The sequence below is a fragment of the Equus asinus genome, chromosome 3, assembly GCF_041296235.1.
Source record: "Equus asinus isolate D_3611 breed Donkey chromosome 3, EquAss-T2T_v2, whole genome shotgun sequence".
Lineage (NCBI taxonomy): Eukaryota > Metazoa > Chordata > Mammalia > Perissodactyla > Equidae > Equus > Equus asinus.
In genome coordinates this window covers 87,846,320-87,871,573 of record NC_091792.1, presented here as the reverse complement: position 1 = coordinate 87,871,573, position 25,254 = coordinate 87,846,320, and the positions used below count along the sequence as shown (strand labels likewise).

The following is a 25,254-nucleotide window of genomic DNA, read 5'->3' as shown; positions in this document are numbered from 1 at the left end:
CCAGATTTTACTACTATCTGTTCCTCTTGAAGTAACTTACATCTATACTGTTTCTGAGTGGTGGAAAAAATTACGTGCTACTCTGCATCTCTTCCCAATTCTGCATTCACTGATGGAACATGAAGAGCTTGACATCAGCCTTGGTGGAAGTATTTATACCACAGAAATGAACAAACACCTCAAATCAGGATTCTGTTTTGTTTTTTTCTTCATAGAGAGCCAGTTATGTTTGCAAGCTCACCATCAGTTTTAGGCCTGACTTAATCTAGAGACACAAATTAGGTTTTCAGTTCTCTCTTTTCTTTCCCTTACCCTCCCTCCTACCACCCTTTCCTTCCTTGCTTCCTCTACATGCCTCTCTCTTTTTCCCTCTCTTCTTCTCCATTTATTGCTTCTACTCCATATGTGTGTGGACCTTAATTCCTCCTAGTAAACACAGGCTTTCTTGATGTGGCAAGAGAAATTGCGACAATGAATGATCATCTTTAGAGTTCCATGATCTCAAAAGTCAAGTTCCTTCTCCAATTCCATTTTGCCATATACTTATCAGAGGACTTGGAGTGGCCTGTGATGGATCATATGTCTCTACCTGGAAAATTCATGTGGACAAGTTAATGGGTAACTAGGATTGTGGGTCCATCATTACCACCTAAGAATTTAATTTAGTGAGGAGGGCTACCGGAATTTGGAGTCACACCAGAATCATTCAGTTTGGGGATATAGGATAATTCCACACAAGAAGCTGGAGTATTAGACAGACAGAAACAAAAAGTGTTCTAACTCTGAGTCCCAATACATGAGAAATAGAGTAAATAATACTGGAAATTATTAATTATCAATTCTTGATTAAGGGTTTTCATACCACTTATCATTATTTGCTATACTTCCTTATTAAAATAATAATAGATATAGATAGATAAAATTAGCTTCCTAGCAATCATCATTTGTTTTACTTATGATTAACCCAACAGGAATATAGAGAGAAAAATGTGATTTAGTTTATAACTGTGTTTAAAGATTTAATGCACATAAAGAAATTAGTTCAGTGCCTAGTAATAGTTGTCAATGAATGTTGACCGTTGCCATTATTATCACAGTTGTTGTCATCAGTACTCTATACTCATTTGAAAGAATAAGCTACATGGAGGGTATACTCATATTTTTGTTAAATACATACACATGCATAAATACATATATTCATGTCTAATTATTTGTGTGTCCCTATGTTTTTATATTCATTGAAGAAATCGAGATGGCTTTACTTTAAACTGGATTACCTGTAGGAGTTTTAGATTTTGGCAAACTTTCACTTTTTGCATTGCACTCTTTTCAAAATTAAGTATTAGAAAGAGTTTGCTTTTCTTTAGAGTAAGAAATAAATATACTTTTAGGAAATAAGATTGTTTTATATGCTTAAATTAATCTGTTTAGAATTATTTCCATGTTATGATGATTCTTTATTTTAATATATGAAATCAAAATCTTTTAAATTATGTAAAAATATTAATTAATTATACCATAAAAATACCAAATACAGAATGTGACTGTATTTGGAAAGAAAGCCTTTAAAGAGGTGATTAAGTTTAAATGAAGCTGTTAGGGTGGGTCCTAATCCAATTTGACTGGTGGTCCTTATAAGAAGAGGAAATTTGGACACACAAAGAGAGACACCAGAAATGTGCCCACACAGAAGAAAGAACATGTGAGGACACATCAAGAAGGTGGCAGGTGGCCTTCTGCAAGCCAAGGAGAGGGGCCTCAGAAGACACCAACCATGCTGACACCTCCATCTTAGACTTCTAGCCTCCTGAACTGTGAGAACAGAAATTTCTGTTGTTTAAGCCCCCCAGTGTGGTACTCTATTACGGCAGTCCTAGCAGACTAATACACTAGCTTCAGCTTCCTGGGGTAGCGAGAATTATACAAATCTCCTCCACCACCACTATGGCCCCCGCCCCAGGCGTGGTGGTGAAACTCGGGGATGGAAATCCATGACGAGGGAAAGACTTGATTCTAAAATATGTAAAAATACTAATTAGTTATACCATAATGTATCAATCATAGATACAGTCATACTTTCCTAATTCAAATATTGTTTAAAGCTTAATTTCTCCCATATGTTTGGTATGACTTTAAATATTAAATATTAGATATTAAGTATTAACATATGTTAGATATTAACTTTATATTAATATACAATTTCTTAGTAATATTATTAGCTTTGTATTATATATTATATATAATTTATATTTTGAATATTATTTATATTTATGTATTTATAATATATGTTATTAGTATATGTTTATATATGCTAATATATATTTATATATTAGATATTAAATATTAAAAATTAAATATATGCTTTAAAATTTAAGTATTAGGATATGACATCAAGCTTGAAAATAACTTGAGTACTGCAATTTATTTGTCAAATGGCAGACATCAGCAGATACATCTTTCCTTAATTCTTGCCTTCATCTACACCGATCAGTTCCTCTGCTGGGAGAGGTGGGGTCCACTCTGACTTGGGGGCTGTAACAGCTGGAGCAGCGTTCTCTTCTATCTGCACTCTGTTTCTAAAGAAGAATGTTTGAGACCACATGGTGGGGAGTAGGGGGGAGAAATTGCCAACAGCTGGTAAAGGGTAAAGGTTGGCTAAAATATGGAGAAAACAGGTCCTGTAACAAAAGATGTAATTTCAGTAATTTAAATAGTTGTGGCTTTCCTTGTGTCTGATGGCCTCCTGTCTACTTCACATTTTCAGCTTATAGCTACTCCCACCACTCTCATTTGCATAACTCTTCAGCTCTACCATTCTCTACCTTATAACATTCCCTCCTTTCCCATAGTTTAATAAATGATCTCCATTTCAGTCTGAAGAGGACTTCTGTTTTCTTTGATATTATCAAGCCACTATAGTTCTATGCTACTTTTTTCTCTGTTATACTATACATAGTTGGCTTCTAACATGAGGCCAGATGATCATTTCAATGGAGTAAAGAACCAAGACGTTAAGATAGCTACTTACTTCAATGTTCATCTTTTACAATAATTTGCAATTTTTTCTGGATTCATGGTTATATTTTTTAATGATGGAAATTTCCAAAAATTTTTTTTAATTAAAGAATACTCGGTTTTTGTTTTTTTCTCCCCAAAGCCCCAGTACATAGTTATATATCCTAGTTGGAAGTCATTTTAGTTTCTCTATGTGGGATGCCACCACAGCATGGCTTGATGAATGGTGTGTAGGTCCATGCCCAGGATTCGAACTGGCAAACCCTGAGCTGCCCAAGTGGAACATGTGAACTTAACAACTTGGCCATGGAGCTGGCCCCCAGAAATCTATTTGATAGTGGGTTATTACATGTAAATTAAATTGCAAAAAGTAGCAAAGTAAAACAAAGCAAATAAAACAAGGCTTTAGTATTTTTTATATATTTCTACTTGAAAAACAGAATTAATCAGACGATATGCCAAAAAGCTTAAATCTTATAGAAAAAATCATTTTTATTGTTTGCAGAACATTTTGTGCTTTTCAAAAATAAATTGTTTATACTTCAAACAAATATTCAACTTCAAGCACAATATAGACTGTTCAAGTATTGAAAGGTCTATAAAGTTCATGAACATTAAGAGATCATTCATTTTTCCAGAAATCTATATTTAGTTGGTGTGTTTTTTAGATGGATACAATATATAATTATTTGAGTAAATCCATATAATACAACTTGGAGCTATTTATATATACACTGACGGAAAAAACTTTTAGTACCCTTTATTGTATTTTAAAATGATTATACACATGAACATATAGTCTTACAGTAGTATGCTTTATTTCAGATATTTTATCATTTGTAAAACTTTTTCTTTGTAACATTTACTTCTTGGTGATAGTTGGGCATTTTTCACAAATGCTAACAACTAATTTTGGTAGTGAACACAGACAGGATTCATTGATATAGATAGGGTTTTATTTGTTGTGTTTACACACAAACGTGCAAGATTTCAGAACTTATCAGCATTTTACAAACCCACATTGAATCTATAGTATCTTGTTCATCTCCTGCCCACATATTTCAGTATTTTTCCTTTGAGTGATCTAGCCACTTTTGGGAAATTTCAAGAAAAGTGAATCTGAATTCTCAAATGATACAAACGGGTCACTTATTTTTATTACAGTGTAGCAAACTCCTGCTGATGTCAGTGACCAGTTGAAAAGGTTGAAATGTGGAGTTGTTGAATGGAGGCCCACAATAACCCAAAAGCAACTACTTCCTTCAGATAACTGGATGTGTTAGAATACCATTTGAGCTACTAATTTCTGGCTTTCTAGAGACTTAGGGGACTGAGTTCTCTTTTTAACATTCTTTATGCAATGGCTTTGTTTTAAGCACCAACAGGAAGGCATTACAAATGTTTCACCTAGTAACTGTTTATTTGCTACAAGTGTATGCATATATGCACATGAAACTCAAATGATGGGAGAGGAGAGGCAGATGACATGATAATTTCACAATAGTCAAGTTGACTCTTAATTAATGTTGTTGATATATTTTAAATTTGCAGAACATTCACCTGTCGCTGCAATAAGAAATATCCTTAATGATATCAGATCAGGCTTCATGATCTTTTAGTGCCATGTGGTAGGAACTGCAGTATATATTTGTGGATTACTGGAAGACGTAAAACATTAGCGAATCGGCTAAAATAGTTTACATAGAAATTCAGCAGTTTAAAAACACTTGCTCTTGAGAATATATGATATTTTTTCTCTTGTTGGTTGTGGGAATATGTAAATACAGCCTGGTACCTTATCCATTACTGTTTCACCAGGAAAACATTTCCATTAAACAAAATGGAGGAAAGAGACAAAGATAAATACAAGTCATCTAAAATATATAGTAAACCTGTGAGAGGGTTCAGTTTATACTTCATCATAGTTATTTAATTCTTATTTAGTGCTCCAGAATTATTTAGAATAATATATCTGATCTGCAGATAATAACACACACCATAGTTTAAAATAGCTTTTCCCTCTATATAATCAGATATTAAGTATCTAAAAATGTGATTAAGAGATAATTACTCAGGTAATGTTTGATATGCCGTAGGTGAATATCAAACACTAATATATCTACATTTTAGTCAATGAAAGAAAAGTTTTGTTGCGTAGCACTTAAACGTTTGTCCAAACTCTCTAGTGAATCAGTAGAATAAGTAGACCTAGGAAGAAGTTCATAAATTCACCCTTTGCATCAGTGGTCATAGGAGTGCATGAAATTGCAGGTGGGTTAGCTATTAAGGTGAGAGGCCACCGTGAACCTGAAGTTCCCGCCTACAGAGGAAAGTGTGTGGAAACATGTGTGGGCTTTGTAGTGGCCATTTCCACAACAGGAACAGATCACAAAATGAGTTTTTTCTTTGCAAAAGAATGCAGAACAGCTCCTGAGGTCACCTAAAAATTTTGCAAAGAATTAATTCCTAAAGACATAGAGCCCTTTTGTGTAAGAATTTGTAAAGAGTGATAATTATTTAGAGCAATTAGGTCTGTGCAGATGGGAATTGCATGAAAGTTGCATGAAAAATACTATTAAAATATTCAGTGCAGGCGCAATGATAAGCAAATTAAGACTGAATCCAGGGTAAAAGAGGGACAGTTGTGAGCTGTGTGTGTGTGTATGTATGTGTGTATTTGTGGCACTGAAGGCAGGATGGCAATGTGTAAGAAAAAGACTTTTCTGTAAAAAATTCACATTGAAAAAAATTACTTGTCTGTATCAGCAGGAGATTGAACTTGGTCCATAACATTTGGGGACAAGAAATGTCCTACTTTATTTTCCACAAGCAGATAAATCTGGCTACACTTCTACTTGCCACAGGTTGTTGGAAGTTGCATCTCATGTATGTTTACGGGTTCTTTCCTCTCCCTAGGCTATAGAAGATTATGGGGAACGGTTTGTTTGGTATCTGGAAAATGGAGGTGTTTTAGTCCATCATGATCAATGCTGAGATGTGCCTTGTCCAGGCTCTTTTGGCCTTTTGGGGGTGGTAAGCTCCTTTCATTCATTTGCATTTTACTCAAAGTCATCCCATTAGTGTCTTGCTACCCTCTATCCCTTTTTCACACACACACTTTCACACGCTCAAATCATCCATAAACCAAGAGATCCTATCCCTCCATTAGTTCTGCAGGAAGTCTGACAAAAGTTTTGCTAGGACTACACAGAGAAATTTAAAGAAGATTTTAAGAAATAAGTAAAAGGAATCTCAAGCAGTGTTAAGGGTCCAACTAAGGTTGTAAATAAAAAAATATACCAAAAAAACCCTCTGTTGGGCAAATATTGTGTATTCACAATACACAATTTAAAAAGAAAGCTGCACATGCACAATACACAATAAAAAAAAGCTGGAGACTGGTGCAGGTTCCACTCCCCAGCTGAACCTCCAGGCATCCCTCCTCGGTATTGGATTAGCACTTTCCTCTATCCTTGGGCCAGTCCACTTACACCCAGTCCACTTATAGCAACAGCCTTCCATAATTACCCCACATGGTAGTACTTTGTAGTACTTTCCCATACTGTGGATCACATGGAATGTGATTATCTTTACTGTGTAGAGGAGGCAACCTTCCACTCTACTGGCTCACCCCAAGGCTGAAAGGGTGCATGTCCTTGTACTCCTACACACCGTTCAAAGCATGCACTCAGCATCTTGCTTCCTCCCAGATTCCAGCTGCTCTCTTTGGCACGGCAACACAGGAGCCGTGGATGAGAAAGTCTACACTCAGAACACAAAACTTTTTTGGATTTAAGTCAAGGGAAAAATTCCTTTTACTCATTATCTCAACAGTGACAATGAAGTCGACATTTTTATTTCAGTCAATTAGCATTCCACATTAGTAATATTTGCCCAACAGAGGCTATTTTTTATTTACAACCTTAGTTGGACCCTTAACACTGCTTGAGATTCCTCTTACTTATTTCTTAAAATCTTTTTTAAATTTCTCGATGTAGTCATAGCAAAACTTTTGTCAATTTTTTCAAGTCACTTTCCTTAATTTATACCATCAGCAGGCTCTTACTATCCCTGAGATTTTCTACTTTACAAGAGATTCTTCATCTTTACCTCTTTTTCTCAACTGAATACATGCTCTAGCCAGGTCAAGCCTTTCATCTCCATCTGTGCTGTCTCCTCTGTTCTCTTCCTGCCTCCTCCAGAAGCCTGAACCATTAATAATTTTTCTGCATCTCCCCCCACGTTAGCTCTTTTCCCCAGCTATGCGGAACTATCTTCCTCTTAAAACAACCAAACCCTGGTGTAGGAGATGCTCTTCCTTCAAATTCAAATCACGCGTCCCAATCCATTTACTTCAGCTGTCTTAAATATCAGGGTCTTCACGTCCACCTGTTTATGCTTCAATCTCCCACTTCCGAAGCCCTTTGATAAGGTTTCTTGATCCCCAAATGCAATGACCTTCCTCATGCCTCATACTAACTGAACTCTCCCTGGCCACAGATGTCATTAGCCACTCCCTCCTTGAAAGGCCCTCTCCCCCTGTTTCTGGGCCATTTCTCTCGTAGCTTCTCACAGCAAACTCTTTGCTGCAACCCGCTGAAATATTCTGCAGAGTCATGCTCTTTCACACCCCTTTACCTCCGCACGTGCTCTTCCTCATGCTTTGAACTTGCATTCTCCATTTTATGCCTGGTGAATTCTCACACTTCCTTAAAGTTTCAGCTTTATTGTTAATTCTCTTGTGAACCTCCCTTATGCCCTTCTATATGAACCCATCAAGAAGAATCAATCATTCTATCTTTTCTGCTGTAAATACTTTGCACTTTATTATGCCAGTGTTTGCATTTTATTAAAATGCATGTGCTTGGTCTCCTGTACTAGAATGTGAATTCTCTGGAAGGAGGGGCAAATCCTTGACATGTGGCACACACATTAGACTTACACAGAGCGTGGCTCAAGCCTTGTTTATTCCCTTTTAGCTCAGTGACCTTGGACGAATTGTTTAAGCTCACTAAACTTCAGGTTCCTTATCTGTAAAATGACTCTCAGAAAGTATTATAAAGATTAAATGATTTTTATTCATTTAAGAGAGAAGCAAAGTGAACTATCAAAAGAATGTCAAAAAATGAGCAATTAAAGCAATGAAACTCTGATTAAGACTGCTGCACACAATACACACTTGACAAATTCTGTTGAATAAATACATAGATGAATGAATGAATAAGAGCTATTTTCTTTGGTTCAAAATTATTCTCCTCTATCTTCCATGCTTACCTTCTCCAGTCTCATAGGAAGTTTAAATCTTTCCTTTTGTCACTCTGTTAAAATAATATTTATCATTTCTTTATTCCTCTTGTTACTTCCTGGCATGCTTATTTGACATCATTTTTCTCATCAAATTTTTCATTTTATGAAATAAATGACACGGCATGAACTTTTACCCTCTCTTTTTTTTCACCAGAGCCTACTCTGACACATAGTAGCCATTTATTAAAAATATGTGTATTTCAATTATAGCATGTTATTGAATAAGTTGAAATTAGGTTTGAATGTATACACCTCCCACTCTTCCCTCACACCTACAATATTAACAGTGCCTTAAACAACCTAAAAGTGGGCAGATCTGAGGCAGTGTAATGGCTCAATGGTGTCAGAGGACAAAGATTCTTTTTTCTTCTCTTTTCTCATCCTGTGGCTTCAACTCATGGTTTAGAATCTGCTGGAGCTTCAGGCATCAGATCTTCATTCCAGCCAGTAAAAAGAATGGAGGGGGCAGAAGTGTCAGCTCTCCCTTTAAATCTGCACCCAGCACTTGCCTGAGAGATGTACACAATACTTACGCTTATTTCTCAATGGGACAAAAATTTAAGTCATGGTCATACCTAACTGCAAGTGAAGGTAGAGGATGTCCACTTTATTCTGAGTGGCCATACACTAAAACATACAAGGAAACCAGTTTGAGGGTAGAAAACTAGCAGGATGTGCCACCATTTAAATAACAGCAAAATGATTATATTAATATGCTCCATTTTCTAGGTACCCAGAAGGACATTTAGCCCAATGGAAAGTTTGTTACTATTTCCTTACATTTAGGACAATCTGTATAATTGCTTCCTTTTTCACTTCTCTGAATTCCATGCTAGAACAAGGAAGAGGTCACTCCAAGGACAGAGAATTCTACTGAGAGAGCCTTCAAAACTTTTATCTATCTTTTCCTGAGATGCATGGGATGGTATTCTTAGACCCCAACAAGAACAGCTAGTTTAATGATACATGTTTAGGGCATTTCAATTTCTGGAGAGAAGTTGTGTGTGTGAGTGTGTGTGTGTGTTTTAAGATACATACGTTTTATCAAGTTAGAATCTAATTAAACATGATATATGAAATTCAGAAAACATAAAATTGAAACAGATTTTAAATAACTAATTGTACAATAGCAAATATATATAAACAAGGGCAGGAGATGAAAATATGCTTCTAAAGTATTTCCTAAGTAAAGTACATGAGCTTTCAAAATTAAAATCAATAATAATATAATGAAAAAAACAACTAAAACTGAAGATTGAAAGTTTATACTCTATGGAATAAAGTCTTATTTTTTGCCACTCTCTTTGCCGTAATGAAACTGAGTTTTCTGCTTAGTATTTGCTTAGAATACCCATTTTAGAAAAGTAAATATTTTCTTTGTGTATGTTACATCTGGTTTAAAAGACAAAGATTCAACTATAAATTATACCCATCAAAGTAGTTTCATTTGATAAAAGTTCTGCTGTGTCTATTGTTTCTACTTTTAAACTATTCTATATGAGAAGCCATTTTGAAACTATAGCCATACAGCATTAACTACAGGCTTTTTGGATGTCCCAAATCCAGCATTGTGAAACTACTTTTTATGCTATTTAGTGACAGAATGACAAATGAAGTCCTATTCATTGTAGTGAAAGATGACTGACTTAATGAGCTGTGTCCTACTTGTCAACTAAATTTCTTCCTGTATGTGTCTTTTTACAGATAAAGCAATTCCTTGAAACCACAGTATAGGGGAGAGAGAGAAGTATACGGCCCCTATCTTTGCCTTCAAGGAGAATAGCAATGCACATCAAATAAAAAATTATTTATTATGTGTTATTACTATTTTTATTATTAAGATTTTAAGCATTTACATATGCTATTATGTTAAATACTAATGGATTCAATGACCTCTCATGACCAAGGTTTTCTATATTCTCTTTGTCACTTTATGAATCAGCTTGTACATATTTTACTTTATCCTAGTCATTCAAAAGCCTATCATTAATATTGTAACTCTGTTTTCCACAAATAAAACAAAATCCATGTTACAAATATTCAAATTGTAAATTAGTATAATGGCCTTGGAAATATAAATTTTTAAAAATTGGTCATTTAATGGAAATTGGAAAATAACATTTCTTATTGTTTTGGGATTCTAATTAAAAAGCTTAACACATACTTTTTTTTCTTAATAACTGATTGATATCTTCACAAGCATAATATGAATTTTTTTTTATCCTGGAGGGGATTTTTTTGTTTGGAAATATTTATCATCATAGAGATGAATAGAGTCCAAGAAGGTACATAATATTAATGATTGTTTCTTCTTATTTTAAATAGATAAAAGGTAAAAATCATTATTTTTACTCATTGTATGTTGTTGATAGTCTACACTTATTAAGATCACATCTTGTTTCATGATGTTTCAAAGTTGTTCTGTTCAAAATATAAATATAACTAGAGAAAACCACAAGTAAAAATGATACTTTAAAACTATTACTGGAAAGAAATAGAGGAGTCTTTCCTCAAGTTACATTTTCTCCACTGATCCTTAGTTGTTAATCCACACCTCTACTTTTGTGTTGCCAATTTTGGTTTTTGGGTTTGTTCTTTTTTTTTTTTTTTTTGCTGATGAAGATTCACCCTGAGCTAACATCTGTTGCCAATCTTCTTCTTTTTGTGTGTGAGCCACTGTCACAGCATAGCCACTGATAGATAAGTGGTGTAAGTCTGTGCCTGGGAACTGAACCCAGGCCACTGAAATGGAGCATGCTCAACTTAACCGCCTGTTGCTTATTTCTTTTGAGGAAGATTAGCCCTGAGCTAACATCTCCTTCCAATCCTCCTCTTTTTGCGGAGGAACACTGGCTCTGAGCTAACATCCCTGCCCATCTTCCTCTATTTTATACATGGGGCTCCTGCCACACCATGGTTCAATAGGTAGTGTGTAGGTCTGTGCCTGGGATCTGAACCAGTGCACCCTGGGCCGCCGAAGCAGAGCATGTGAACTTAACTGCTACGCCACCGGGCCAGCCCCTCATTGCTGATTTCTTCTGATGGTAGTTGTATCCTCAGAGCGATCCATGCTCAAGAACTAAGCAACAGGTTTGATTCTTCCTTCTTCCTTGCTTTTTTTCATCAAATATTTACATGCAATATTTTTCAACAGTCATATTTTCATTTCTATCCACCTCGTCCTCTAAAATCTTGTATCTTCTATTTTACATCAGGTCATTATTTCCCACAACTCCCCACCTTCCTTCCCAGATCTCCCTCTTACCATTATGCTGGATCTTTCATTTCTTAATAAGCAATATATCCAAGGTTAAGTGTTTTAGTGAGAGTCTGAAGTGTAAATATCTATCTGATTGAAGCAACAGCCGTTAATGGTAAGGGAATGTTGTGGAAGAATTATAGGCACAAAAATACAAGTAAAACTGTGTATGTTGCCTTTGTACTTTTGATTAGTATTTTTTCTAGAAATATTAGTTCTAAAATCATAGTTCATAAAGTCAATCAGTAACAATGGCTAATTTACTCAAATAACACTGAGGCATGGGATTGCAATGAAGGTTTTCCTACTGGAGTTTAAAGGACGTCATTGTTAAAAAGCACAGGTTTTCTTCTATGAACATGTTACCAGATAAATTGGAGAAGTTATCCAAAAAGGTCAGCTCTTCTACAGTTAGGTGTATGTACAAAGATTATTAACTCTTCACCTGTATTCTGTTATTTTAAAGAATCAATCCAAAGTTCTAAATTGCATCCCCCTCCTTTCCAATCATCCCCCAGAATTAAAAATTACAACCAACCTGAGACTCATTTCTTAGGATTGTATTTCCAGGTTCACCTTGTAAAAATTCAAGCAATTCTAGGAGACAACCACACACAAATAAGATCAAATGACATATTAGTTGGGCATTAGATATCTCTACAAAGGGAACAAGGAGTTCCTTGAGGAACAGTGAGAAAGAAAAGATCCAGAGACCCAGAACAGACATATCTGCAGATAGTGGCAACATGCCTGCCTAGAGCAGGGTTTCTCAGTCTTGAATCCGTTGACATTTTTGGCCAGAAAGGTCTTTATTGCGGGGATCAGCTGTGCACATTATGGGGTCTTTAGTAGCATCCCTGTCTTCTACCCACTAGATGCCACTTGCACCCCCCATTCATGAATACCAAATATGTCTCCAACCTTGGGATAAATCTCTTGAGGGCAAAATTGCCCCCAGTTGAGAACCACAGACAAGATGAAAGATGGAGTAATAATCATATTAAATACTTTATAAATATCATCTCACTTAATTCTTAAAACAAACCAAAGGAGTGATGTTATTTGTCCATCTAAGGCCTAGAGATGTTAACTGATTTCATCTAAGGTTACAGACTTAACAACCGGCAGAACTCAGAAGTCAATCTTAAATTTACAGACAACAACCGTAATGAGTTGAATGGAAGGAGAGAAGGTGACAAAAAATACATTGTGCCCACCTGACAATTTTGCTCAGGGCCAGCACTAGTCAGTTTTCTCCCTGTTAATGTCAGTTTTTACAATACATTGCTCACTCAAGATGTTGGTCCATGTATAGAATTTTAAAAGTGATTCAGCATTATTTCCTACCTTGTACTCAGAGCTTGGACTACAGTTGTTAGATTATGATTTGTGAAAGTGCTTGGAAGCCAGGAAAAAGGCAGAATTTTACTGTTACGATGATAGATTTGATGGTATTTCAAAGTAAACATTGCCTATAAACAGTGTGCAAAACCTAGGAGATCAGCTATAAACTGTCAACATTTTTTCACCTTTTATCCCAAAATTTATCTATGAAGTGTTAACTTCCAAAACTTTCAGTTAAGGACTTGAAAGTGAGTGGAAAAGTCATTAGTTGATTTACCCATTCATTTATTCATTCATTCCGTCAACAAGGATGTAAATCTTCATGAGGATAGGGACTTCATCTTGCCCTTGTTTCTCCTAATTTTGACTGTTTCCCCTGAACCCTATACGTATCTGAAAGGTAGTTGACAACCCTAAATATTTGTCAAAAGAAAAACAATAGAAATGAATATGAATTGTTTTCTTGTGCTTTATACATATATATATATATATGTATATCAGAAAATGTGCTAAAAAGCTAATAGTCTAGGAAGTATGTGAGGCAAGGAGTAGATGAGAAATGGAGACATTTAAAGAAATAATATAATGTTTGAAGTTTACCATAGAGCTATGAATTTAAGTCTAAGCAAATAAATCTTTTCTTACTTATCACTCCTACCTATTTCAAGTCAAAAAAGCCCAGATTATTAAAATATGACCCTACTCAATTTTAACTGAGCAGGAGTTATCATTACTTTCCACAGCTGTGTTAGTTTTCTGTTGCTGGTAACAAATTATCACAATCTGAGCAGCTTAGAACAACACCCACTTAGTAGCTCTCAGTCCTGTAGGTCAGAACTCAGAGAGTAACTGGGTTCAGGGGATCACAAGGCCAAAATCAAAGTGTCAGTCAGGCTGAGTTCTTGTCTGTAGGCTCTGAGAGAGAAATCCACTTCCAAGTCCATTCTTGTTGTTAGCAGAATTCAGTTCCTTGTGGTTCTAGAACTGAGGTCACTGCTTGCTGGCTTGCTGGCTGGCTGGCTGGCTGGCTGCTGGAAGCCACTCAGCTCCTAGAGGCCATCCACATTCCTTGATTTGTGGCCTCCTCTATTGTGAAGCAATCAATAGGGTGTCAAATCCTCATTCATAGAATCTCCAATGTCTTTTGCCACCAGCTGGTAAAACTCTCTGCTTCTTGAAGGATCCTGTCTTTACCTCAGACCCATCCAGGTAATCTCCTTATCTTAAAGACAGCTCAGCCATATAGCATAACCTAAGGAGGGGAGTAACATCCATCAAGTACACAGTCCTGTGGATTATAGAGGGCATGTCCACCAGGGTGAGGGAAATTGAGGGGGCCGTTTTAGGATTCTGTCTACCAAAACAACCTTCCTTTTTTCGTGTTTTATTTCTCATATGATGCTCATTAACCACCATGGCCTTGATCTTAATAATCACTATCTTTATTGTTGCTGCTTTATTCAAATTTTTTGTCTTTCTTTTTAAACTGTAAGCATGGTAATGGCAAGATCTGGTCTGGCTTCACCACAGTTGCCTTCCTGGCACCTAATCCTTTCTGGCTACACAAAATGCATTCTCAATAAATATGTGTTGAAGAAGGAAATGAAAGCAAACACTAAAGAAATCATGTCATATAAGAGGCTTCTGATTGGCCTACTTGCATCCTTATTCTCATTCTTCAAGTAGAAGCTCAATGTTATCTTTCCAGCTCTTTGCGACATGGCAGATGGCCTCCCAGTGACTTCCAGTGCCAGCAAGCCCCTTGTTTACCTCCCATCTCTCATTTTCTATAATGATCTATTATACTTATTTATCTGTTTGTTGTCTGGCTCCACTAAAATATAAGACCCCAGAAGACGAATACTTTATCTGTTTCACTCATCAATTTATCTCCCAAGTCTAAACTAACACCTGGTCTATAAAGGTGCTCAATAAATACTGGAAGGATGAATTATCCCCTGATAGAACTGTCCTACAGGGGTGGCTGTAATTTTTCATGGCTGAGATGATAACCTGAACATTTAAAACTCTCAAATGCATTACAGAAGTTTTTCAACACTGGTTGACAATTATTTCAATCTTCGTGAAACTACAATCCGTAATCTTCACTCTAACTACACATATATTTACCTCACACTTTACTACCCCAAAAATCAGGAACGTTTTATCCAAATTAATTAACAAAATTAAGGCAAATATGGGTAAAATGAATTAGGGATTTAAAAAATTTGTTCTAATAACAGCTATGCTCAAAAAAGGGGCAAGGGGGTACTAGTTACACCAAGAAATTCATATAATCGAAATGCTAATTTAGATGTAAATTTACTTAGCACTCATTTAGCCATAATGATTTTTCATGAAGTGCATTGGTCCCTGTGTTTGGCTTCTGATAGTAGTTGCTTGTCCTTTGATTTTTAAACTTTAATTAGTCAACATCTTCCTGTGTTCCCCCTTATGTCGTGCTGGAAACCCGAAGTAAAAACAACATGACATGTGTCACTGTTTGTAAAGCATTTTGAGCCTCTCAGAGCTTCCTGTGCCATCACCAATTATTACTCTGAGCATGTTCTCCTATTCCCCCATGTCAAATGGAAAGTGACAGTTTCTGGTACTTTGCAGCTTGATAAACTGTCTCCTAGAAAACATCTTAATCAGCATAAATTTAGATTGTTGTAGGTTCATTTTTTATAAGCTGAATGTCCAGATGTAATTTTTCGTATCCTAAAATGTAATTATTTAAACAGAAACTGCAAGTAAATAAATCCTCAATTCATTTCCTTTTAAATCCTGAAAGCTCAGTGCCCTAAATACTGCTTTGGTAGAAAAATCATTGACAGCTGCAGACTACTGCCACTTGAGACAGATTGATAAATGCACAATTTTTGAAAAATCTCCCTTCATTATTTATCTGTAATTATTTCTACTGGCTCTTCTGTCAACACTTACCCATTACCCACTGTCAAATTAACTGATTAATGCTAAATAACTTTCTAAATCTTTTACCTAAAATAGTAAATTTTAGGTGCTATCTTGGAAATATGTGTTATACAGAATCTTAGAGTTTTCCTAGCTTATGAAAAATAGCTGAATTTTCATTTATCTTTTGATTTAGGCCTTTATTTGCTGCCAACATGTACACGTCTACATTTTCTCTCTCTTCCCATCATTTGCCCATGGTGAGATAATTGTCTTTTAAACTCCTGTCATCCGAGTATGACCTTGTGTTGTCCTCTTTGTGCCTCCTCTGTGTACAGTACTACCTTCTGTTATGGTCGCTATGAAGTTTTCAAATAGTCATGGCTGCACACGTCTGTCTAGTCCAGCACCCTGTGAAAATCACTGGTTTTTTCCTCTATTGACAGTTCAGGCACCTAGAATGACCAAACTAGGCCTCAGTAAGTGACAAAGGAAAATTTGCCAAACAAGATTACATCACAACAGCCTTCTCTCCTCATGTTCAAATATTTTGTAGCCCTTGTTCTGAAATCCACATTAGCTTTTAACCAGTAGAGTGGGCACTTATTTGAGAGGCTCCCTATACATAGAATATACGGATGTCTTCACTTGCACCATTGTAACTGTGTTAGGAAAAATACGTCTTCATTTTATGGCTCTGATAATGTGTTGGGAAGTGTAAGTGGAAATTCAAGTCAAAGGTCTATAGAGTGGATGTTTCCAATGGTTTTGCTATTATTAGGTTACCATGGAAGGAAGACCTTTGAAGTCAATCAGTGTAGCTATGATACCCTGAGAGCATCGCGCTCTGGATGTTATACAATAAAGATCTGTGACTTCAATTACAGTAGAAAGGACTCATCTTCTCTCAACTCCACAAGCTTAGCAAAGTCTCAGTCTTTCAGTTCAAATGATCAAAGACCATGTGTAAGATGGTTAGTATGAAGACTACGTTTCTAAATGGAGACAGTTGAGATGAGCCTCAAGATGTTTCCCATTAATGAGACAAATTATGTTCACCAGTTGCATAACATCATTTCTATTGACAAATTATTTAAATTCAAAACTAAAGTATCAGACTACTGGTGTTTTACAATAACAGACATAGCTGTCATTTGACATCAATCTGTCTTCACTCTGAGCCAAGCAAAAGATCAACATATTGAAGATCTTTTTTAAAAGTCTGGTGAAAAGAAATTTGGATTGTTGACCAAAAACTTCTTGGTAACTTCCCATGGGAAAAGAAATTCTTTTGGAGGGCAGTGCTGAATAGCTTGGCATATGCTGACACTTTGTTACAGTCTTTTCAATAGCAGAATCATTTCCAGGCCACCAGACACAGTGAATAATTCCTGAATGTGCTACATGTGGTGTGGCCAAGATGACAGTACTGCCATCTGGAATAATAACAAAATTTCCTCAAAACAGACATCCTTTATGGACAGATAACTCATGCAGATCATGTGTCAAGGGCTTGATTTCTTCAGACATTTTCCCCCCTGGACTTTGCAGTCACAAGCAGAAGCACATTTATAGCAACAAAATATTGTTACAGAGAACTACGTAAACCAGGCTCTATTGCCTTTTTTATTTTTAAAGATATTAGGAAGGGTATAGCATCCACTGGTATTTAGAAACAGGTGCTCAGCTTTTCCATAGAATGTGAGGAACTCACATTGTTATTTGATATAGAAAAAGAAAAAAGTTCATCAGTGACTCGGACACCACAGATGACTAAGAAGATAACGGTAATACCTGGAGAGGCCAAGGAATCTTATCGCTGCCTGCGTCACCAAACATGAATGCAGCACTTCCTCACAATAGCCTGATTTAAGTCCATTTTGACAGCATTGTTTTATTGTCTCACCTTTATAGTCTACCTCCTCTTCTGGAACCCCCAAGTTTATTTTATATCCGCCAATTGATTTTTCTTTCAGGCTCTCTTTATTAGTGAATTCATTATTCAATGATTTTCAAGCCTTTTGCTAAATTAACAAAGGTTTTTCATATGAAATCAACATAGAAGTTGAAAGATCGAAATATAGAAAATATCTGATTGATTAAATTAGAAGTGAGATGCGTGATTCTCTGACAGTTTGGATTGATTCTTACCATTCCTAGAATTATTTCCACAGCACTCTAGGACTCCAGCTAGTCATTTTCAAGAACTTCTGCCTTTACTGTGATGATATTTATGGAGTCACTTCTCTTTCTCTAGTGTGAAAGAAATCTATCATAAACTTTAATTCCTGAGGCAATGTTCAGAGACGGTGTCTAACTATGGACGTTCTGATCTAGGGTATTGAACTACTAGAACACAAAGTTCGTTTGCTATTCATAATCAATTAAAGTGAAACAAAAAGTTAGATAAAAGAAAATATACAAAAGGTTGCATGAAGGAAAAATGTGAAATTTAATTATATTCTCCCGGTTGTCAACAAGCATCTTTGGCTGTAAATTGCTGATAAGTTACATAAACGTGTGAAATCTTGCCTTGAGACATACACGTTTCATCCTTGCTATCATACTCCCTTTTACAAAAGTGGTCTATGAAATTGTGTCTAAATGAAACACGTTGTGACTTTTTTAGTCCATAGTTTTATTCTTTGGCCTACTTGATATACAAGACAAAAATAGGCTGTTGCTTGTTTTTCTGGCTGTTGAAAAAGTTTACCTTAATTGCATTTATGTGCTCCACTCAATACGCTGCATATTCAACCCACCATTCCCTGTACACAGAGGCAAAGATCTCACTCATAGTGAGGAACTGGATAGAAGCAAAATTATGAAAAGTTCTAATCAGCATTCCATTTATACTGAAAACATTGTATATTAGCATAAAAAGAATACATAATGAAAGAAATGACATTAAGATAAATTTTAACTTATTAGGAATTTACAACGTACTAGTTCTTTATTTCACTAACCAGTTAGTTTATATGACGTGGACTTATACATATGATTATATTATAAATAGTACATATGAATATATACTATATATATATTACTATGTAAACATATATAGTATATATATACTATATATTGTAAATAGTAATAAAATAATAGTTATTTTATTACATTCGCCTTGATAATGTGCAAGAAATATTTATTTAATATTTTTGCCTGCCTAGTTTTTCATTAATGCAGATTGATAGAAAGCATATGAGAAATAAATTGTCGCTGTGTTAAACCAATTCTGAGGGAGTTGTGTATATATCTGCTTTAGTATTAAAGAAATGACATATTATTCATTGAACTTAGCATAAAATACAAACTCATTACCATAGACCATAAGTCCTATGTGATCTGGCTTCTTCCAAACTCTGATTTCACCGTATCATTTTCTCACTTATTTGCTAGCTCTAGCCATCCCGGCTGTCTTTACATTTCTCAGACAAGTTAAGCTTGCTTTTTATCTCTGCTTAGATATAACCTTCTGCTCCAGATCTCCGTACAGTAGGTCTCAAATTAAATTTTACCTTTGCCATTTGGTCTTCACTACAAAACCAGTAACAGGGTCTCCCAGAGCTTATCTCTATCCCTCCCTTATGTTTTTCTTATTTTTTAAATGATTTTAGTTGTTTATATCTTCTTGTTTATTGTCTTCCTCCCACCAGCATGTAATTTGCACAAAGGAAAGGACCTTACATGTCTCATTCAACGTTCTGTTTCTTATGCCAAGAATAGTATATGGCAAAGAGCAGATATTCAATATGTGTCTGTTGAATAAATTGAGTGAATAACTGAAGGAATAAACACATACTGGAGCCATAAACCATATGCCTTTTAAAATCTGATTGTCAAAAAATGACAGGCCAAAAATACTCTTGCTTGAAAATATGCAATACACCCTGTAAGACTAACAAGACAAACTGCAAAAATAAAGCAAACATCGCTATCATATACTAATGTTAATTTATCACTTAAAAGTGAGAAAAGGAAAATTAAAAATGAGAAGTTCCAAACAGCATTAATAGTCAATTGATGAAAATTGGCAATAAATGTAAGTGGTTATGCTTTCACAAAGTCAAAGACAAAATATACTTGAAGGACTTTCTTGTTCCACCAGACTTCGAGGAATACTGTACTCTTATTGAGGCGGTTGGGGATGGGGGAGTGAAATGGTGTGAGGAAGTGTTGTCAGAGCTTCAGTAGGGTTTTATAGTCCACCATCATTGAGCTGCTGATACAGACATGGATCACCTTGTTGCCTCTCTCAGCCACTCTTACCCACCAGCCAGTTGCTTCTTCCTCTATCATCCTGGCATCACTTCATACAACCTTTAGCTATTTTCGCATTGCATTTAGTGTATCTGTTTACATATAAGTCTCTCCCTCTCCATTGGGATCTCTTTAATGGTAAGAATTTATTTTTAGGTTTTCTTTGCTTTGTTCCGTGCCTAGAAAATAAGTGTCCACTGGCTGTCAGTGGACTAAGTATTTAATTTTTCATGAAGGCAATTTTAAGAATCAAGTGGTGTGGTGTTAGGAATCCGTGATATTTTTCTTGTTTTGACAACTAATTCAAATACTGTCTTGCATAATTTATGTTGCCCTACCATGTCAACATGTAGAAATTCTGTTTAAAAAAACATCTGCAATGAATGGCTCATTCAATTACCTTTTGATGTACATCATGTTATCATGTGTTCCCTCAGTGTTCCTGTAGATATTTCTTGATGTCTTAGAGAAGTAATGCAAATGACTTTGATTACATTTTAAGACATTTAAGAATATTGTATTTCTTTACCTAAATAGAAAATCCATCAGAAGTAGTTAAATTTTTGATTAATGAGGTCTGATATTGAGCTCAAATGGTTTAGTCCATTGTGTCTTATAATTCAGAGTAATAGCTGACCGAAGTGGTAGTGGGACAGCTTATCAGTACAGTCATTGAAGAAAAATGCTGTTGATTCTCCTTATCTGCAATTAACGAAATGCTTTGTTCACTAGAGGCAGTGAAGAAAGCTGGAGGGATAGACATCAAATGTCAGCTAGAGCAGTGTACTCTGCTGCTACGTCCACAGACAACATCATAGTACTAAGCAGAGAAGACAGCGCAGTCCCATACATACAAAGTCAAGAGTGCTGATGCTAATTTGGCTCTACTACACTTGTCAGTCAAAAATAGGAATCATGGACATAGATTTGAGCAAGTGATTTGGGAACACCTGAATGTGGAGATAAGTTTAATGGAATTATTATTTATTTAATTTTTGGGGTGAGGAAGATTGGCCCTGAGCTAACATCTGTTACCCGTCTTCCCCTGTTTGCTTGAGGAAGATTGTTGCTGAGCTAGCATCTGTGCCAATCTTCCTCTATTTTGTATGTGGGATGCCAGTTCAGCCTGGCTTGATGAGAGGTGTGTAGGTCCACACCTGGGATCCAAATTCGCCAACCCTGGGCCACCGAAGCAGAGTGGACGAACTTAACTACAACACCACCAGGCCGGCCCCTAATGGAACTATTTTTTGAATCCCAAAACTTTAGAGAAGAACAGTAGTTAATGTATTGATAAAAGGCTATCAATAAAATGGTTTCTTAACCCTTTATGACTCAATAGAATTTCCAAAATGCTCATGATCTGGAATCTGGGGTTCCTGTCCTACTACATTTGTTATCCTGCTTCTTAAAGATCCATCTGTACAAAACTAACTAGATGTCTTGCTAGATATGCGCAGGATATGTGCAGAAGTACTCAAAAATGTTTAGAATAGAGTATCATATAAAATATACAAGTCATAAAATGTTAATCACTAGAATGATTTAGCAGATAAGGAAATTTGAATCACCAAAGGGTGGTGATTCTCAAAATTCAGTGTACGTTGGATTCCTGGGCCCCATTCCCACAGTTGGTTGAGAAAGCTGGAGTTTGGACCAGATGATTTCAAAGTAGGTGATAGGTAGTTAATACTGAGAGGTATTTTTTTAATGTGCAGAACACAAGTCAACTATTCCTTAGTCCAATGTATTTCTATTACTCCATAATTTTTAACATATTAAGACAACTTACAAACTGAAATCTCCACTACTTCTCTCAATACATCTATTGTGAAACAGTATTAATTTTCAATCATAGAGCTTAGGTACGTAGAGTTTTTATAGGGAAAAGTTACTTGAAAAAAGAAAATACTCTTGCCCACCCTCATACACCAATGCCACAGCAAACCTAGAGCCTTTCAAGCCACGTAGGAGTTGGTTTCCTGCCAGCTGCAGCTATTAGAGAATTTGGTTATATTGCTCCTACAACTATAAATTTATTTATTACAAAATACTTATTCTCTAAAGATTTCATTTTTCTGCTAATTTAAAATTCTAGTAAAATAGATGAGTGGAAAATTAAAATAGAAACAACTAGTCTATTTTTCCTCCTTTAAAACATCAAAGGCAATCAGTTTGTTGTTATAATTTGTGACTAGTTTCTAAAATGTGTCATCTTTGCAGTAACTTGCATTTTATCTTTTGATAAAATTATGTTTGACATGTAGACGAAAGAGCAGAGGAAATCTCCATTTTACGTAAGTGTGTGTGTGTGTGTTTGTGTGTCTGTGGTGTATTTTAGAATGGTATTTCATGATGAAATCTGATGAAACACCCTATTAATTTTATGAAACAACTTCTAAAGACTGTCAAAAATAGATTGCCAGGTACATCTTAGCATTCATCAAGAGTAATGTGGCTGTAATATCTTTTTATATTGCTTAAAAAGATGGGTTAAAAATCTCTTTTTCAAATGTGGAAATGTAAGCCATGGATTCCAAATTATGTTACTTTTTTCTAGGTCCCTGTATGACATCTAAATTAAATGTTGGGATGATAGGTATGCACTGTTTTGTAGCCTCTGAAGAAAATGAGATTATTTTTAAATTTTATATAAGTGTGAGAGCATTATGTGTGGGTTTTCTTCTCTCTCTCTCTGTCTCTGGGTGTAAGGGGAAATTTTTCATCTGACGTTAAAAACATTAGATAACATCCTAGTTACAGTAATTACAGCTTACTGGTGACACTGTCATTAGCAGAGCAGTCCTAATGTATAACATATAGCAATGTCATGAATGATAAATTCGATATGAATTTGATCATCAAGTGTAATCATAATGAAATGGGTTGATACTCAAGACAGAACCCTTTGGCAACCATCATACATGAGGTTGTACCTAAAAAATTATTTAAATAGTTTTGGTGAAAAAAAAAAACCGAACAGATTGTGGTTTAAAATAGATGCTAAATAAACTGAAGTTCTCTGTCAGAAATAGTCAAAGAAGCTGGTAGTTTGAGTGCTTCATGTTGCCTTCGGTCTGAAAAGAGCAGAGATCTAGCCCATCTTTGTGTTCTTGGTGTCCAAAACATGAAAGGACTAAAATATTTATTTTTGAATGAATAAATGATAACTGAGTTACCCTGAGTTATAAGGTGCAGTATTATCTCACCTGACAGTTTCTGACTTTCTCTTTGACACTGCCTGTCCCAGCCACACTCCAGCCATACTAGTCAGCTTCCCTTTCCTTGGATATGCCAAGCTCCTTCCCACCTTTCATATGACTATTTTTCTCTTCATGTAATCCTTTTCCTGTAGGTTCAGAACACGATTGTTTCTCATCATGAAGTCTGTCTCCTGTCCAGCGAGGCCTTCCAGGCCACCCTAACTTCAACTGTCACCTGAAATGTGTGTGTGTGTTATATACTTATATATTTCTACTATATATATTTCTACTATGTATGTGTGTGTGTGTATATATATATAGTAGTGTATAATGGTGCTTAGTGCTTAGTTTACCACTTTAAGTTGTAACAGGAAACAATATAAAATCATAAGACAGACTGTGATAACATCAGCCCCTGATAATCCCTAGTGCCTTTTGTACTATTCAAATAAAAAGTAAAATAAAAATAAATAGAAAATCCTTTAAACATTTTTTCTCATAAGACAAGTAGCTATGCATTTTCTCCCTCTACCTACCCCTTCTCGTTGTTTTAAAACTTCTTGCAGTAATAGGTGAACAGACAGTGGTTAGATAGAGATAAATAGCAATAAAAAGCATTCTGCCCTGGAGTTTTGATGTTAAACTTCTCATCCTCTCTTCATTATTAACTTGTTACTTAACCTTCAGACCTCAGGTTTTTTTACATGTAAAATAAGAAGCTTGACTTAGTTGATCTCTAATATGGTAAGATCATATGACTCTAATAAATATAGTTGGGTTCATTGATTAAAATTCATTTTAAGTTGGTTTTCAGAAGTTTCAGAACCAAGTCCTAGTATTTAATTTCTGCCAACCATACCCTTGGGCTTCTTTCTGGCTGAGATGTGAGTGTGGAGGACTGACCCCCCCAGTGAATCAGAGGAGCGAGCTGTGTAGCCTGGGGAAGCTGGTATCAGAAGCCAACAATTGAGAGACTTTGGTGATTTATGCTCTACCTTGGATACTGGCAAATATGAAAGCATTTTTTTTTTTAATTTAACTTTTCAGGGAAACAATTTTAAGGTTCTGGAGTCCAATGGCTTAGAGAAACACTGCAACAAAATGTACAAAAATGGCCCTGGATTCATATTGTAAGAGTCTCAGGGGGAGTAATATTGCCTAATGTTTTCTATGGATAGGATAGTTGCTTAGTTTAAATGCAAAATGCATTTGCTACCTTGAGAGGCTCTTTCTGTTTTTGTTTCTTTGTTGTTTTGGGAAGAGAAGATAGGTCCTATTGAATTAAATTTGTGGTGGAATTTGTGTATAAAAAGAAAGAAACTCTCTAAGAAATCCATGGTCAGGCCTGTTTGTCTGTGTGTGTGAATATTAAATTTTGCATTTGGTAAGAAAGCAGGATTCTGAAAATTGATCTCAAGGAATTTTTACTTATATTAAATTATTTTTCAATAGAGAAATTACACATAGTCCCTTGCCATAATTATGTGGAATAATTTATTAGGATGAAATGAAAATGTTTGTGAAACTCCAATATTACTTTCTCTTTATAGTACTAATTTATGAATATATTTAAAAAGAAAGAATATGTACAGAAAGCTATTTGTTTAAATGTAAACCCCAAGAAGATCTATGAATGGCATCTTAGTAAATCAATGAAACTTTTAGATCTCGTCCTATAAAAGAAACTAGAAACAAAAAAGATTTATTTATGGGATTTTCCACAAATGAGAAAAAAATCCAGAATTTTATAGTTTGTTTTTCTGTGGTAAAGAGAAATATTTTTAAAATTTTATCTAAAAATTATCCAGAATTGTGAAATTGCATGATAGAAATTGAGAATTATTGAAAGATTAAAAAGAAATGGATATTTTTCTTGGATCTGAAAAAATAATACAACATCAAAAACAGTGAATACAGTATTATAACAGTATTGGATATGCACAAAAATAA

General features: G+C 35.4%; 1 protein-coding gene across 3 annotated transcripts in view; it reads left to right on the top strand.

Annotated features, from left to right (window-relative positions):
* GRID2 (glutamate ionotropic receptor delta type subunit 2) overlaps positions 1-25,254 on the top strand; it is a 1,392,659-nt gene that overhangs the window by 491,874 nt on the left and 875,531 nt on the right. The window lies entirely within an intron of this gene.